At 44.7% G+C, this 14427-nt stretch overlaps 1 long non-coding RNA gene across 1 annotated transcript in view; it reads left to right on the top strand.

The window, feature by feature from the left end:
* Positions 1 to 14427, top strand: part of LOC109304161 — a 48515-nt gene that overhangs the window by 22943 nt on the left and 11145 nt on the right. Inside the window, exon 2 of the long non-coding RNA XR_002099315.1 lies at positions 7383 to 7438. This is a non-coding gene — a long non-coding RNA (uncharacterized LOC109304161). The remainder of the gene's footprint in view (positions 1 to 7382; positions 7439 to 14427) is intronic.

Below are 14427 nucleotides of genomic sequence, written 5' to 3'. Positions count from 1 at the left end.
GCACCAGCAATAAGACATGATGGGACCTAATGCATAACTTCAGAATATGCCATGGCAGGAGATGTGATTGTATAGATTGCACATTAAATATTGTGATTTTACCTGCACATGTAGATGAGGCCTTAATGTACAGCCAATGGAGTCTCAGGCATACGGAACATGATTCAATAGCTGTTGCAGCTGGGGTTCCCTCCTCTGAGTCAAGAAATTTACCTTCTCCACATGCCTGAGTTTCCTTACACAGCCCACCTAAATCCAAGGTTTTGACAGCTGTGGACTCATTCCCCCTGTCTCTCTAAAGAGTTCTCCCCTAACCTACTAATGTGAAACTGAGGCCAGGCAGCAGCTTCTTGTTGAAAGCTGCTGTTGGAGGGGCTTCTAGCCCTTCCATTTTTCTCCTTCCAAGCTGGGTCAGGCTCCTGTGATGTGCAACAGTGGCAGCCTTGGTTCACACTTCTTCCAAGGTTGCTTAGAATCATAGAAAAGTAGGGAGCTCTGGGTGGGAGGGGGGGAAACTTCAGCCAGGAGGCTCTGGCTTTGGCTCCTGCTCTGATTTTGGCTCCAGCTCCCAGCTGCCTTCCACCCACTCTGCCCACAGATGGCTGCTCATTGAGCCGGGTGGGTGGAGTGATTGGAAGGCACCTGGAAGCTAGAGACAGAGCTCCACACACTGGACAGGAGTCTTCTGGCTGAAGCTTACCCCCACACCTGTTCCCCCTCACCCCCCCCTCACCCAGAATAGCACAGCAGGGGCAGAGGCAGAGGCAGAGGCATGGGCAGGAGTAGGAGCAGCAGCCACAGCTGGAGGTGAGGGGAGCAGAACAGCTTTGCCAGTCCCAGCCCTGGCCAGGTGCAGCTTTTACTGGGGCTGTTCTTGGTGCGGCTGCAGCTGGATGGCTGCTGTTGTGCTCCCCTCACCTCCCAGTGATAATTTGAGCCCGGCCAGTTGCAGCTGTGCTGAGAACAGCCCCACCAGAAGCTGCACACTGGCATCTGGGGCTGGGGCTGGTGCTGGGGCTGAGGCCAAGGCCAGCAGGTGTGGGTGGGAGTATGGCATGTGTTGCCCCCTGCAGGGCTTAGCCCCATGTAGAGCACTGTGGGGACAACTGCCAACCAGATGACCTTTGCTGCATGTGCTCCCCCCACTTCCTCTCACCTCTGGCTGGCTCCCAGCCTGCCCCCCACACATACCTGCCCCCTCTACATACCCCCATACACCCCCCACAGCCTTGCTCCCCCATAGGGCAGGGCATGTAGGGAGTGGATCACACTTGTTCCACTCCTGAAAACTGCTCCACACCCACTCAAAGTCCCATAGGAAGTTTTAGTGAGTTGTTGCAGGGGGATGATGTGGGGTGTTGATTTGGCCTGTGACAACTCTCTATTTGGCCTTTGGGCCCAAATAATTGCCTAGGAGTTTCCCTAGGCTTGTTAACAGAGGACTTCTTTGGTCCTTTTTTTCTGGCCATACATGACACGGAGGGGATGCCATTACTTAACTCTTTAATTCCTGGAATCAGAGCTGTTGGCAGCAGCTTGTTGCACCTATTACTTTTGCCTTGGGAGAAGAATGCATTGCAATTGCTGATAAATTTTCCATGTATAAGTTGGTCACCTAGCCTGCTGCTTTACGTAAGCAAGTCAGTTCCATTCCCATTTTTTCAATTTTACCAGTTTTATTCTTTACAAAAACAACCTTGAGTCCACAATCAAACACCCTCTGTCCTTCTCCAATATTACAAAAGAGCTTCTCTTTAACACCGCAGTCTACGTTCATAACCTGGAGTTCCTAACTCTCTTTGTGGTGCCACCCTCATTGGCTAATCATCCCTTCAGCTGTCCCTCTGAGCCAAGCAGACTATTATCCAGTGACAACACAATGGCCACCTTTATCAGGGTTCTGAGCATCTTCTTACACTATGATACCAGATTTAAAAAAAAAATCAGATATTCTGGGAGGCCGGGTAGGATGTTTATTTATTCCAGTAATTTAAAAACCTAATGACTTCCATGGTTAATCCTGTTTTCTTTGCAGCTTCCTTATCTTTATTTATTTATTGCCTGTGATATATGTTTGGATATAAGTGTGAAGGGCATCGGTGTATGCCTGGAAAATCACTCAGGTGATTCAATCATGCAGATTTTTGGTGTCACAAAGATCTGAAACCTTGCAAAAGCCAACAGGTTACAATTTTCAAGCTTCAAGATTTACTGCTGCAAGAATTACAATGCTTTTCTGGGCATTCCTTCTTTCTACTGTTTTCGCTCTTTTCCTTAAATGTGTAGGTGCATCAGTACTTACCTTCATGGCATTGAATCAGCAGTTTGGAATCATCAGCCTCACTGAGGCTCTGATCCTGTTTTCATTGAAATCAAGAGTAAAATTGCCATTGATTTCATTAGGAACTGGAACTTGCTGCAAGCATCTGAGGTCGGCATTCAGACAATGCAATTGGGCAATATTTAAGTGCTGGTTCAATAGTATGGGAAGAGGCATCCCAAAATATTTTAATTTTTTTTAAAAAAAAGAGGAGTTCCACAACAGTAGAAAGAAGATGAGAAAACATATTTTTTTAATTCCAAGAATTTACTGAAATGTCCTTAGAAGTAGTTAAGTCATGTGACACAATTATGACTCATTTTTTGAATGGACTAAAGTTCAGAAAACATAACAAGGGAGAACAAATAACACTGCACCACAAAGTAAATCGCCATTTCAATCAGAGATTGTTTGCTCTCTGAATGAAGTGTATATAATGTGAGAGAAATCCACAGTTTCAGAGACAAGATAGATTATGGCAGCAACTCACATAAATACTGCAAAATCTAAATTCCCGTGTAAAGCTTTAATTTAAAGGAAAAGAAAAATAATATTTCATCCACATAATAACTAGTATGTAAATGAATAGGAGTTCATTTTTTGTATTGTATTGCTTCTCTTTTGAATTAAATCTTCATTGAATTTGAAGACTTGTTTTATTCTGTCAGTTGCCTGAACAGCTATTCAGCCGCCTATCAACACAACTGCATTTCTATATGTTGAACATTGCTTTTGATTTTGCATTGTATCCCAATCTCTTATTATAGTGGTGCTGCTAGCTTAGCTATAGACATGAGTGTGTCTGTATTTCCATTCTAAGACCTGTTTCATTGTTAGATGCTTGTAACAGGACCATTCTAATTTGTATAATCAAGATGAGGCTATGCACAATTATTCTCCAACCTAATAAGATTTTCTGAGGCAAATACTTATATTTTGGCCCATTTTTAAAACTCAGACATCCAAAATCTGAAAAAGGTTTTGAGTGTGCAAAAATCTTCATCACTGGCTATATTGCTATAATTAAATGAAGGATATAATGCTTTTTACTGAATCAATATATAACACAAATGTTAAAATAAAATTACCCAAAATCCCTAGTAAAGTCTGAAAGGGACAGGTTTTTTTTTTCTTCAGAAACATTAAAACTTGCGTTGGCCTGATACAAGGCATGACTTTATCTGTCTTTGGAGATATTTTTGCATTATTCTATTACTATAATTTTGCATGTAAATGTCTTTCACAGAGCAAACCAGCAGTTTTTTCCACAAGTAAAGAGAACATAAATGATACTTATGTCTATATCTTTTCTATTTTTGGGCAAAGTGCTTTGTAAGGAACACTAGCAGAATACAAGATAGTATAAAATAAGCTCAGGAAAGGTCTTGCTTCACAGGCTATTTTTAATATGGAAACAACTTTCTCTTCTTCATTATGTTTTTGTTTTTTTATACAAATTCAACTAAATACTGAATTTTTTTTCTGGCACCAACTTCATGATGATAAACCACAAAGCAGTTGTTTATCCCTCAAACCCATATTTCCTTCTGACTGAAGCCTTTCCCAAGGCTGTTGAGTTTTACCTTAAAGGTCAAAATCCTTTAAAATAATTCAGAAAGTTCCTGAGTAGCCTCAAGGTTATATAAATTCTACCTTATAATATGGTGTATTTCTACAGAATCATTTCTTTCTTCCATTTAGAAATCTCATAATAGCTTATGATCATTAATAAATTAAGCTTCAACAACATGCCTCTGAGGTAGGCAGATACCAACTACATTTTACAGACATGAAGAGTGATTTACCTGAGATGACGCAGCAAATTCGTGACAAAGCTAGGAAAAACACCAATGTTTTAACCACACTCTGGTGTTTTAAAGATGAGACAATTTTCTTACTGAAGCTGCTCTAAGTTTGGCCCTCTCATGATTATCTCCTAGGCAGAGTGACTTCCTTTTCTTTGGGCCTACCACTACTGCCAAAATTGGCATTAAAAATAAATAAAGGTGATTTCTGTGAGTGAAGGCTGTAAAAGTATATGAGCCTTACTACTGACTTGTGTTGGAGAACTCATAGAAGAGCATGCATAACTGTTTGAGAACTGCAGATGGCCAGAAGTCTCATTGGTTATTTCTACACAACAGAAACACTGTATAAGCAACCCTGCTTAATGCGGTTTCACTTAGTGTTATTTCACTATGGCGCTCATTTAAAATTCATACCTGATTTCACTTAGCACTGAGCCAGTTTCATTATAGCGCTCAGCGAAGCAGCAGCGGTGGCAGAAAGCGGTGAGTGGCAGCAAGTGGGTGGGTGGGCATGAGCTTGGGGCCTGCACTGGTGCCACATGGCTAGGGCCAGCAGGGGCCCAGTGTGGGGTAACAGGAGCAGGGGGCCTGGGCTGGCAGCTGGTTCTGGAGTGGCTGGTGGGTGAAGGAGGGTGGGGAGAAGCGGCGGCAGCAAGAAGCAGCAAGTGGGGGGGCAGGCATCAGTGCAGGGCCCTTTTCAGTGCCAACAAGGGTCCACGGCGAGGCAGCAGGAGCATGGGGCCTAGGCTAGCACATGGTGCTGGAGTAGCTGGTGGGCAAGTGGTGGGGAGAAACAGTGGCGGGGAGAAGCAGTGGGTGCAGGGCCTCATGGTGCCAGAGCCGGCAGGAGCATGGGCTGTGGGCTGGCACGTGGGGCCGGAGTGGCCAGCAGGCAGGCGGAGGGGTGGGCAGAGGCTGCTGCAATGGTGAAAAGCTACGGCAAGAAGCAGCAGTAACCAATTATTTCTATTTACATTAATGCCTATGGGGAAATGGGTTTTACTTAACACAGTTCTGCTTAACGCTTGGTTTTCCCAGAACCAACTGAGAGCGTTAAGTGGGGGTTGCCTGTATCCAGATGGGACTTTCCTGTGCATGTCCCACCCACCCACTCCTGCTTGCATGCTTTGAACTCAGGAATATGTTGGTGGGGCTGCTCTGAGTCATTCCAGCCATCCTCAAGCCTGCCAGAAATTTTTGTTCCAAGAGCAGTATAAGAGGAGCATTTTGGCATAGCCACAGGCAACCATTTGTCCAAAGGATCCACAAGCTTGTCCACTCCAACACTTCTTGTTCACCATAAGGCACCCTAATTAAAAACCAAACAAACCGTGTAACATGACATGGAGGAGAGAAGGAGACTATCAATATTCTGGAGCTGTTCTCAAGCATGCCAGAGATTTGTGTCTTAATAAAGACATCCTAGAATGGCCACATCAATTTGGAACATGTTAACAGGAATGGGTTGCTGAAGTGATCTTGGAAACATTCTGGTGGAAGATCCTGGCTCCCTCCTAGGAAGGTGGGTGCTCTTTTCTGGCAGCTGTTCATGAGCAACTGGAAAAGCATAGATGGGCCAGACCAGATTTGCATTCCAGTTATATAAGAGTTTTGTTAAGATGCAATTAAATTTGAAATTAGGATGAAATATTGTATCTCTATCTAATGCATGGACCAGAGAATTGCTTGGAATATTTTAGGGTGAGGAACACCTAACCATTAGTTATCTTTATCTAGAACCTTTGACCTCATTGTTTGCAAGTAGGGAACTATTGTTCATCACAAGCATCTGTGATGGCTGAAACCGGAGGGATTAATAAGTAATAAATATGTGCTTCTTAGAGGCATTTGGTATTTTTCCTAAGCAGGTAATATTAGGTAATATAAAGCTTGTAAGTTTGTAAACCGCAAATATAACTTGTCTGTCATAAGTTTAACCAAAATGATAAAATAAACTGTTTGTGGAACTGACTGGGCCCTATAGGTGAAGCTGTAGATGTGAGATTAGCTGACCTAATGGTTTCTGCTCAGGGTTCAGCTTTGACGATAAAAAACTGGATCCAACTGCCTGGCACACCCAACACATTCCAGGAAAGCACATCCCAAGAAAGAATATTCAAATGAAACCTAAAAGGGGTTGGGGCTTAGGTGGAGCAATGTCAATTTCAAACCTAAAGGTGCTGCATTATAGTTTGCTTATTGGATAAACCCTAGTCTGGGTAGTAACCTTTTATGATAATTTTTAACATCTTTCAATCTTATAGGGTAACAGCTATAGGGTAACATTATGAGTGGCTCTAAAACCAACAGATTAGCATAAGACTAGGTATAAAAAGCACATGCATCAGGTAACCAGAAAGGGAGGAGGGGACAGAATGGTCATTTCTGTTCCACGCCCAGACCCTGGACTCCCGGTGTGAGTGAGGATCGGATCCTGATCAAGGGACCTTCCCCGGTAATCCCTCTGACAGTGTCGATTGGGGACGCCTGACTTTGCTGGAATCACTTGAAATGCACCTGGCATTGAGGGACTATCGATAAGTTGCCAACCCATGTCTGTCTATCTGTTGTTTTGAACAGCCCAGTGGCTAATACCCTCACAGTGCTTGGTTGGCCTGCGACAAAATTGATCTATCTGTTATTATCTGTTATTTACTATTCGCTCTTTAAAACGGCATTATCTGCTTATCACATTTATATTTCTGTTAACTGTTGTGTGTGTGTAAGCTATAATAAATTTGCTCCCAACTTCACTCTCAACTTGGCCTTCTCAATCCGAAACCGAATCAAACAGCCCAGTTGGCCTGTGATAAAATTGATACACTCACAGTGCCCAGCAGCCTGTGACAGCACCCAGACAATATAATTTAGTTTCTCAGAATTATGGTCAGGGCCTCAAGGTTAATGTTGTAAAAGCTACTTTTTAAATAAAGAAACCATTGGTAATCAAATCCAACACTTTTTACTGCCAAGAGGGGCTGGCAGAGAGGTTATGTAGATAGACAGACAGACAAAAAGATAACTTCCCTTCCATTGCTTGAAGATCTGTCATTCCCATGGCAATCAATCTACGTCTATTCAGTCTGGCAGTTGCCCTGGAGAGCAATAACTACAATATCCCTTAGTCACCAAAGGAGGATTCAAGCTAATAACCTTTATGTAGCAAGTGTTTGCAGCTGCTTGTTAAATAACTTTGTTTAAACTTGAAGCCTGCCCTAGTGGCCTGTAGAAATTAATTGTAAATTCTCTCTTAGGGAACATTGGATGAACCAGAATAACTACATGATGAATCTGGATGATATGCAACTTGGTAAGTCTGTTGCTGGTGAACTGTGGTTCTGATGCCAGGTACCAGGTTAACCTCTCTGTGGTACCAGAATCACCTCTTAACAGCTTAGTATTAAACCAGCCCCCCCAACAAACAAACAAACAAACAAACAAACAAACAAACAAACAAACTGTTCAAATCCATGTGCTAGAGGAGCAAATTAGACCCAGATAAAAGCTTCACAGATTTCTCAGGGGGCAGAAAGGGAGGGGGTCTCATGCATGAAATTTCACCCATGGATAAATGCAAACCAGGCAAAATTTGCATTTATTCATATTTTTATCTGAATTTTGCACTAAAAATCCCCAAATGCATATGAATATCAGCCTCTGTTCATAGCCTTGCTCTTTATGCTTTCCTTTGGTAGTAAATTTGACTTCTACTAACAGCAGATGAAACCGCTCTCCTCAGAATAGGAGAAACTGTTTAAAATATTTAACTCTTTCTTGATGAACTTGTGCACTCATTTGTGAATACATATATTTAAAAGTTCATTGACACTTTAATTAACTAATGCTAGTGAATCTTCTGTAAACCCACAGTTTTTAATTGGATCTTGTTCCAAAAAATAAATATGCATCGTTGTCCAGTCAATCAAACAACAGGCTATGACATAAGCAACAGCCCATCGCCTCATCCATAAGTGTATTGGTGATTCCCCCTCCCCAGGTGCAGTACCTTGCACTTATCCTTGTTAAACTGCATCCTATTTTGTTCTTCCCACTTTTTCAGCCTGTCCAAATCCACCTGAATCCATTCCCTACCCTCCGGTGTATTTATCTTGCCCCATAATTTGGTGTCATCTGCAAATTGGACCGTGTGCTCTCCACACCCTCCTCCAAGTCACTGATGAAGATACTGAACAGCACTGGTCCAAGGACTGAGCCTTGAGGGACCCCACTGCCCACATCTTCTAGGTCAATACTGACCCATCCACCACCACTCTCTGGGTGCATTGCATTAGCCAATTCACCACCCACCTGACTGTGTAATTATTGAAGTCACAGCTGCTTAGTTTTTTTTTATGAGAATGGGATGTGACACCGTACCAAAGGGTTTTTTTAAAATCCAAGTATATAACATCCACCTCGACTCCTGCATCTAAGTACTTTATGTGTCTCTCACCCCATCCTCATTAGGAAGCTGGGGGACTGTGGCGTAGACACCCATACAGTCCAATGGGTCGCCAACTGGTTAGAGAGTCGCACCCAGAGGGTGGTAGTGGATGGGTCCTTCTCAACCTGGAAGGACGTGGGAAGTGGGGTCCCACAGGGCTCGGTCCTTGGGCCCGCCCTGTTCAACATCTTCATCAGTGATTTGGATGAGGGGGTGCAAAGCACCCTGTTCAAGTTTGCTGATGACACTAAGATGTGGGGGGATGTGGGCACATTAGAGGGGAGCAACAGGCTACAGTTGGACCTAGACAGGTTACAAGGATGGGCGGAGGAGAACAGGATGGGGTTTAACACAGACAAGTGTAAGGTGATGCACCTGGGGAGGAACAATCGGCACCACACATACAGGCTGGGGAACTCCCCTCTTGTCAGCACGGAGGTGGAAAAGGATCTGGGAGTCATTATTGACTCCAAGATGAACATGAGTCGGCAATGTGGGGAGGCGGCTAGGAAGGCCAACTGCACCTTGTCGTGCATCCACAGATGCATCTCGAGCAGGTCCAAGGAGGTGATCCTCCCCCTCTATGCGGCACTGGTCAGGCCGCAGCTGGAGTACTGCGTCCAGTTCTGGGCGCCGCACTTTAAGAGGGATGTGGACAGCATCGAGAGGGTCCAGAGGAGGGCCACTCGTATGATCAAGGGACAGCAGGGTAGGTCCTATGAGGAAAGGTTGCGGGACCTGAACCTGTTCAGCCTTCAAAAGAGAAGGCTGAGGGGGGATCTTGTGGCCTGTTATAAACTGGTTAGGGGGGATCAGCAGGCGCTGGGTATAGTCCTCCTTGGTGGCAAACCCCTGCTTCCATAGTCTGTATACCTCCTTTTTCATCCCTAGGTTTTCCTGGATTTCCCTGTTCAGTCAAGAGGGTTTCATAGCTCCTTTGCCCCCCTTTATTCACAATGGGATTTTCCCCTTCTGTGCCCAAAGGAGCATTCCCTTGAGGAACAACCACCCTTCCTAGACTCTTGTCTCTCCTAGGCTTTTGTGCTTCAGTGCCTTACTTACTGACCTCCTGAGCTTGTTGACGTTAGCCTTTCTGAAGCCTAGCACTTCTGCCCTGCTGGTTATCTTTCCCACCTTACAATAGGCTGTGAATTCTAACAATTGGTGGTCACTATCCCCTAGGTTACCCTGTATCTGCAGATCCCCCATCAGGTCATCCCCTGTAGCAAACACTAAATCCAGTAAGGCATTTCCCATAGTGGGACCATATGCTTCGTGCATTAGGTGAAGGTCCTGTATGAAGGTTAGGAACCTAAGTGAATGGTCGGATCTAGCTGACTACTCTTCCCAGCAGATGTCTTGATAGTTAAGGTCACCCATGACAACCATATCCCTTGAGCGAATGGTCTCTGAGAGTTGCCTGAGAATTCCAGGTCTAGTTCATCTTCCTGGTCTGTAATAGACTCCCACTACCAAGTCATTTTCATCCTGACCCCCTTGTATTCTGACCCACAGTGCTTTAATTTGCCCCTCTTCTGATCCCATCTTGATCAGTAAAGACATGAATTGCTCCTTAACATAGAAAGCAATATCCCCCTACCCCTTTTTTTCCCCACTCTATCACATCTGTACAGCCTATAGCCCTCAATGCTTACTGCGCAATCATGGGTAGGGTCCCATCAGGCTTCAGTTAAGCCAACCAGGTCAAAGTCTTTGTTTGCAAGCAGGAGTGTGAGTTCTTTCTGCTTGTTCAACGTGCTCCTAACATTAGTATAGAGCCCCCCATTGGGTCCCCTTGATATCCCCCTGTCAGAGAACAGAATCTTACCTTTTGAAGAGAGGTGGAGACCATCTTGTCCCCTGCTGGTGTTCTTGTCTCTCTTGTGGCACATTGTAGGGTTTTTCATTAGGGTGCTTTATGGTTTTGGTGAACAAGAAAGGTTGAAGTGGACAATCTCATGGACCCTTTAGACAAATCGTTGCATGTGAACACAGGGGACAGGATTTGATATCCCAGGAAGACCCTTTCAGTCCTCTTGGTCAATGGCTCAGATCCTTGCCACAGCCAGAATTCAACTTTAGTATATTTGAACTGATGGAATGAAAGGCAGCTTTACATACCTTTCCTAGTCATTTGATTTTCTAAAGCTACTGGAAGATGTTTCAGTCCTCAGCTCTGCTCTAAATTTATCCAGATTTTAACAGATACCTGGGAGCTGTTAAGCTAATTGAGGCTTGCCAGAACACAGCATGTACTGTCCATGTCAATCAGCAATGGGAAGAATCTTTTTATGGTCTTGGCCTTAATGTTCAGATTCTGCTATCCTTACTCATGCTAAGCAGCATCACAGAAATACGACTGCTGGAAACCTCATGCTAAAGCCTCACAACTAGTGAAGCCATAGGTGTTGACTTTGTTTTTTGCTGGTGGGTGCCTGCAGACATTAAAAAACAAAAAAACCCGGCACTTTACTTTTAACTTGGTGCATTCCCATGCTGAGCTCTATTTATGCCCAGAAGAGGCAATGTGTTACTTCTAGCTGGATTTGCAGCATCTGTAAAGATCAAGTGCTTTAGTGGAGCTTTTTTGGCATTTTCATCTAATAGCTGATTGAATTAGCTTTAGCTAAAAGTGCCAAAAAGCCCCACTGAAGTGCCTGATCTTTACAGATGCTACAGAGCCAGGTTGAAGTAATGCACTGCTTCTTCCAGTAAAGCGCTTTTTAATTTTTTAACATCTGCAAACATGGCTCTGTGGGTGTTGAGCATGTGCCAATTTTTTTTGGTGGGTGCTTGAGTCCCGGGGCACCCACGAAGTCAGTGCCTACGAGTGGAACCAGCAAACACAAAGACATAAAAGGAAGTGTTTCCATCATTTTGTTCCTGATGAAGAAGGAACAGTCCTTGTTTGTTGGAGGTCAGTGAATTTTTAAAAGCTTATCAGAGTAGTGAGGGCAAAAAGTTATTTCGAAGGTAGATCTGAATCAGGTTATGAAAGCAGTGGCCTCAGGCCTATGCTCCTAAATCCAGTTGCTTGCTGTCATGATCTTATAATCCCCTGCTATCATAAGCACCCTACACGCCTTTTCATAATTTAATCAAGCCATGTCTTGAAACCAGTTAGGTTCCTTATCTTACTACTCCTCCTGGAAGAACATTCCAGAACTTAATTCCTTCCATAGTTGGAAAACTTCCTCTAACTTCCAAAATTTATTCACAGCCCCCTTATACTTATTTGTTCTCATAGCAGCATTGTCCTTTAGCTTTATATTTTTTCACCCTCACACATATTTATTCCTTTGGGAGGTGATATCCCCTTTTGTTCTCATAGGCTGAACAAGCTGACCTCTTACATTCTCTCATGGCCTTTCCTACAACTATTTCAATTTGAATTAATCTTTTACACTTTTTTCATATGAGGTCTTATAAGTTTCTTGCACTGAAGAGAAATACAGCAGCATAGGACTAAAAGATATAAACACTTTTCTATATTTAGTGGATGTACCACTAAAAGCATCTTTTTCAGAGATGCATCTCGTTGGTGGTTCAGTTATTTTACATTAAACTGTCATATTTACTTGAATCTAAGTCTGCCCAGAATTTAAGATTATCTCCCCCCAGTGATTAGATTTTATAATAAATTTATACATTTTCCATATATAATTTTACAGGCAAATAATCTAATTCAGAGAGTTGTCTGTAATAGCATGGGTCTGGACTCAGAGGCAAAGCAGTGGCTGGGGGTGGCCAGGTGGGTATCTCCCTTGCTCCCTGTCTCCCTGCTGCAGGCTTCCTGCCCCCTGCCACTTGCACTCTCTACCCCCAGCTCCCCATTGTCTCTGCCCCTTAACAGTTACTCCCTGTAGTCTGTACCTCTCCACCCCCTTGCTGTCAGATGCTGCTCAGGCTCTGTTCCTTCCTGGAGCACAGCATGTGGAAGCTCAGCCCTTGCCAGGCCACGCAGCAGTGTCAGCACTACTGATTGGCCAGGTGTGGGATTAAGTTTCCATGTGCTCCATGACCAGGAGGCCAGGAGGGAACTCAGCCCAAGCCAGATCTGAACTATGCATGACACTAAAAGGGGGTGGGGGAGAAAGAGGCAGTGCGGAGGGAATCAGAAGCTGCAGAGGGCAAGCAGAAACAGGGGCAGGAGTTTGCTGTGGGTTTCACAGCAGCCTCCTGCCCCACCTCCCCCATTCTGAAATACAAATGTAAGGTGAGGGGTTTCCTCCCCCATGCTGATTAGGGGGGAAAAAACTCTTCTTAGATTTGAGTAAACACAGTAATTCACCCATATCTTTCTTCTCCTCTGCTGCTTCCAACTGATAAGCATTCTAACTTGTAGCATTACCTTGCTCTAGGACATTTTGTGATTGCACTGCTTTTATTCTGGGAGTTAATTTATCCCTGGATTGAGTATTACTGAGGGAATCATATTCTGGCTCTCTCTAAGTGGTCCTACTGAAACAGTAGAGTAAGGTACTACTTAGTGGGTGTGTCTAGAAGTGCATTTGATGTGGCACCCATTTACTTGCTAGTAAACTGCTCACGAGTAAATGCTTCTGGGTAGGCTTGTACATGTGTAGGGACATGGGGACAGATTTGCTGCTCATGGCAGCAAACTGCTCCAGCTTCCTGGGGCCCTGCAATGGGAGCCTGCTGCCACCAGAGGGAACTATGCCTCATTCTGTCCCTAGGGCAGCTTCCCATCTTACCTACCATGCCTTGATGGGAATATAATAAATAGGGAGGCTCCCTTAGGCCTTTGCATTTTTTCAGTCTGACTGAACCTCCTTCCTAGGGTTCCCTGGAACCCTACTGGTCCTCTATAGTTCCAGGTCCCTTGCTGGGCCTCTATAGTCTGCTGTGCCCAGCAGGGCACCCAAAGCCTCAACGGCTAATTGCATGGGTCTAAATCCTCCCCTACGTCATGGGGATTACTATCATGTTATTTCCTCTGCTGATATTTTGGCCTCCTTGGCCTCTGCCCTTTTAATCTGGCTAGGCCTTCTAGCCTAGGCGCACTGTGGCAGACATGGCTGTGAGGCACTAGCTTCAACCTATCCCTGTCTGTTGGGCCCCTGTATAGCTGCGCTTCTCTTGAGTGCTGGGCCTCCTAGCCCCTATCTTGCTGTGCCCCTCTCAGGCACAGGGCCCTTGATCGCTATGTCACTGTGCTCCTCTTGGGCACTAGGTCCCTGTGTCACTGTGCCCCTCTCAGGCAACAGGCCCTGGGACCTGTGTGACTGCGCTCATCTTGAGTCCTGGGCCCCTGGCCCCTATGCTGCTGTGCCCTTGCACGCCACTCCTCTTTGGAATCAACAATAACTCAGGCCTTGAGCCTGGCCCCAGAAGCACACAATCACTTTGAGTCTCTCTTGGACACTAATAGGATCTCCACAAACTTCTCCTTATAGTCCCAACCCAACTTGCTGGTAGACACAACATGATTGTAGACACAAATTGTAGACGCAACATAAACATAATCCCCTGGGCTACAACATAATCATAAAGGGATAATAGCCCTCTGTCCCTTTAAGCGTGTAAACCTTTACATACTAATACAGCATGTCTCTCAGCTGGGGCACCTTGTGAGCTCTCCAAGTCTCAATGTTTCTGCAGATAGCAAAGCAGTCAGCCTGGCATCCTTGGGTGGCATTTCCTGGTCTAGAGCCCCTTCCTCTGCAGCTGTCAGGGACAGAATTTTCTGTCAGCCCCAACTTTGGGTTTATATGCTCCCAGAGCCCTGCCTTCTGGTCATAGAATCACAGAAGCAGGGTTGGAAGGGACCTTGTAGATCTACAAGTCCGACCCCCTGCCTGGGCAGGAGAAAAACTGGGCTCAAATGACTCCAG

This window comes from Gavialis gangeticus, unplaced genomic scaffold (genome assembly GCF_001723915.1).
Source record: "Gavialis gangeticus isolate Ggan-Ray unplaced genomic scaffold, GavGan_comp1, whole genome shotgun sequence".
NCBI classification, from domain to species: domain Eukaryota; kingdom Metazoa; phylum Chordata; order Crocodylia; family Gavialidae; genus Gavialis; species Gavialis gangeticus.
Note: the sequence above shows the minus strand (reverse complement) of the source record. Positions and strands in the feature narration are given on the sequence as shown.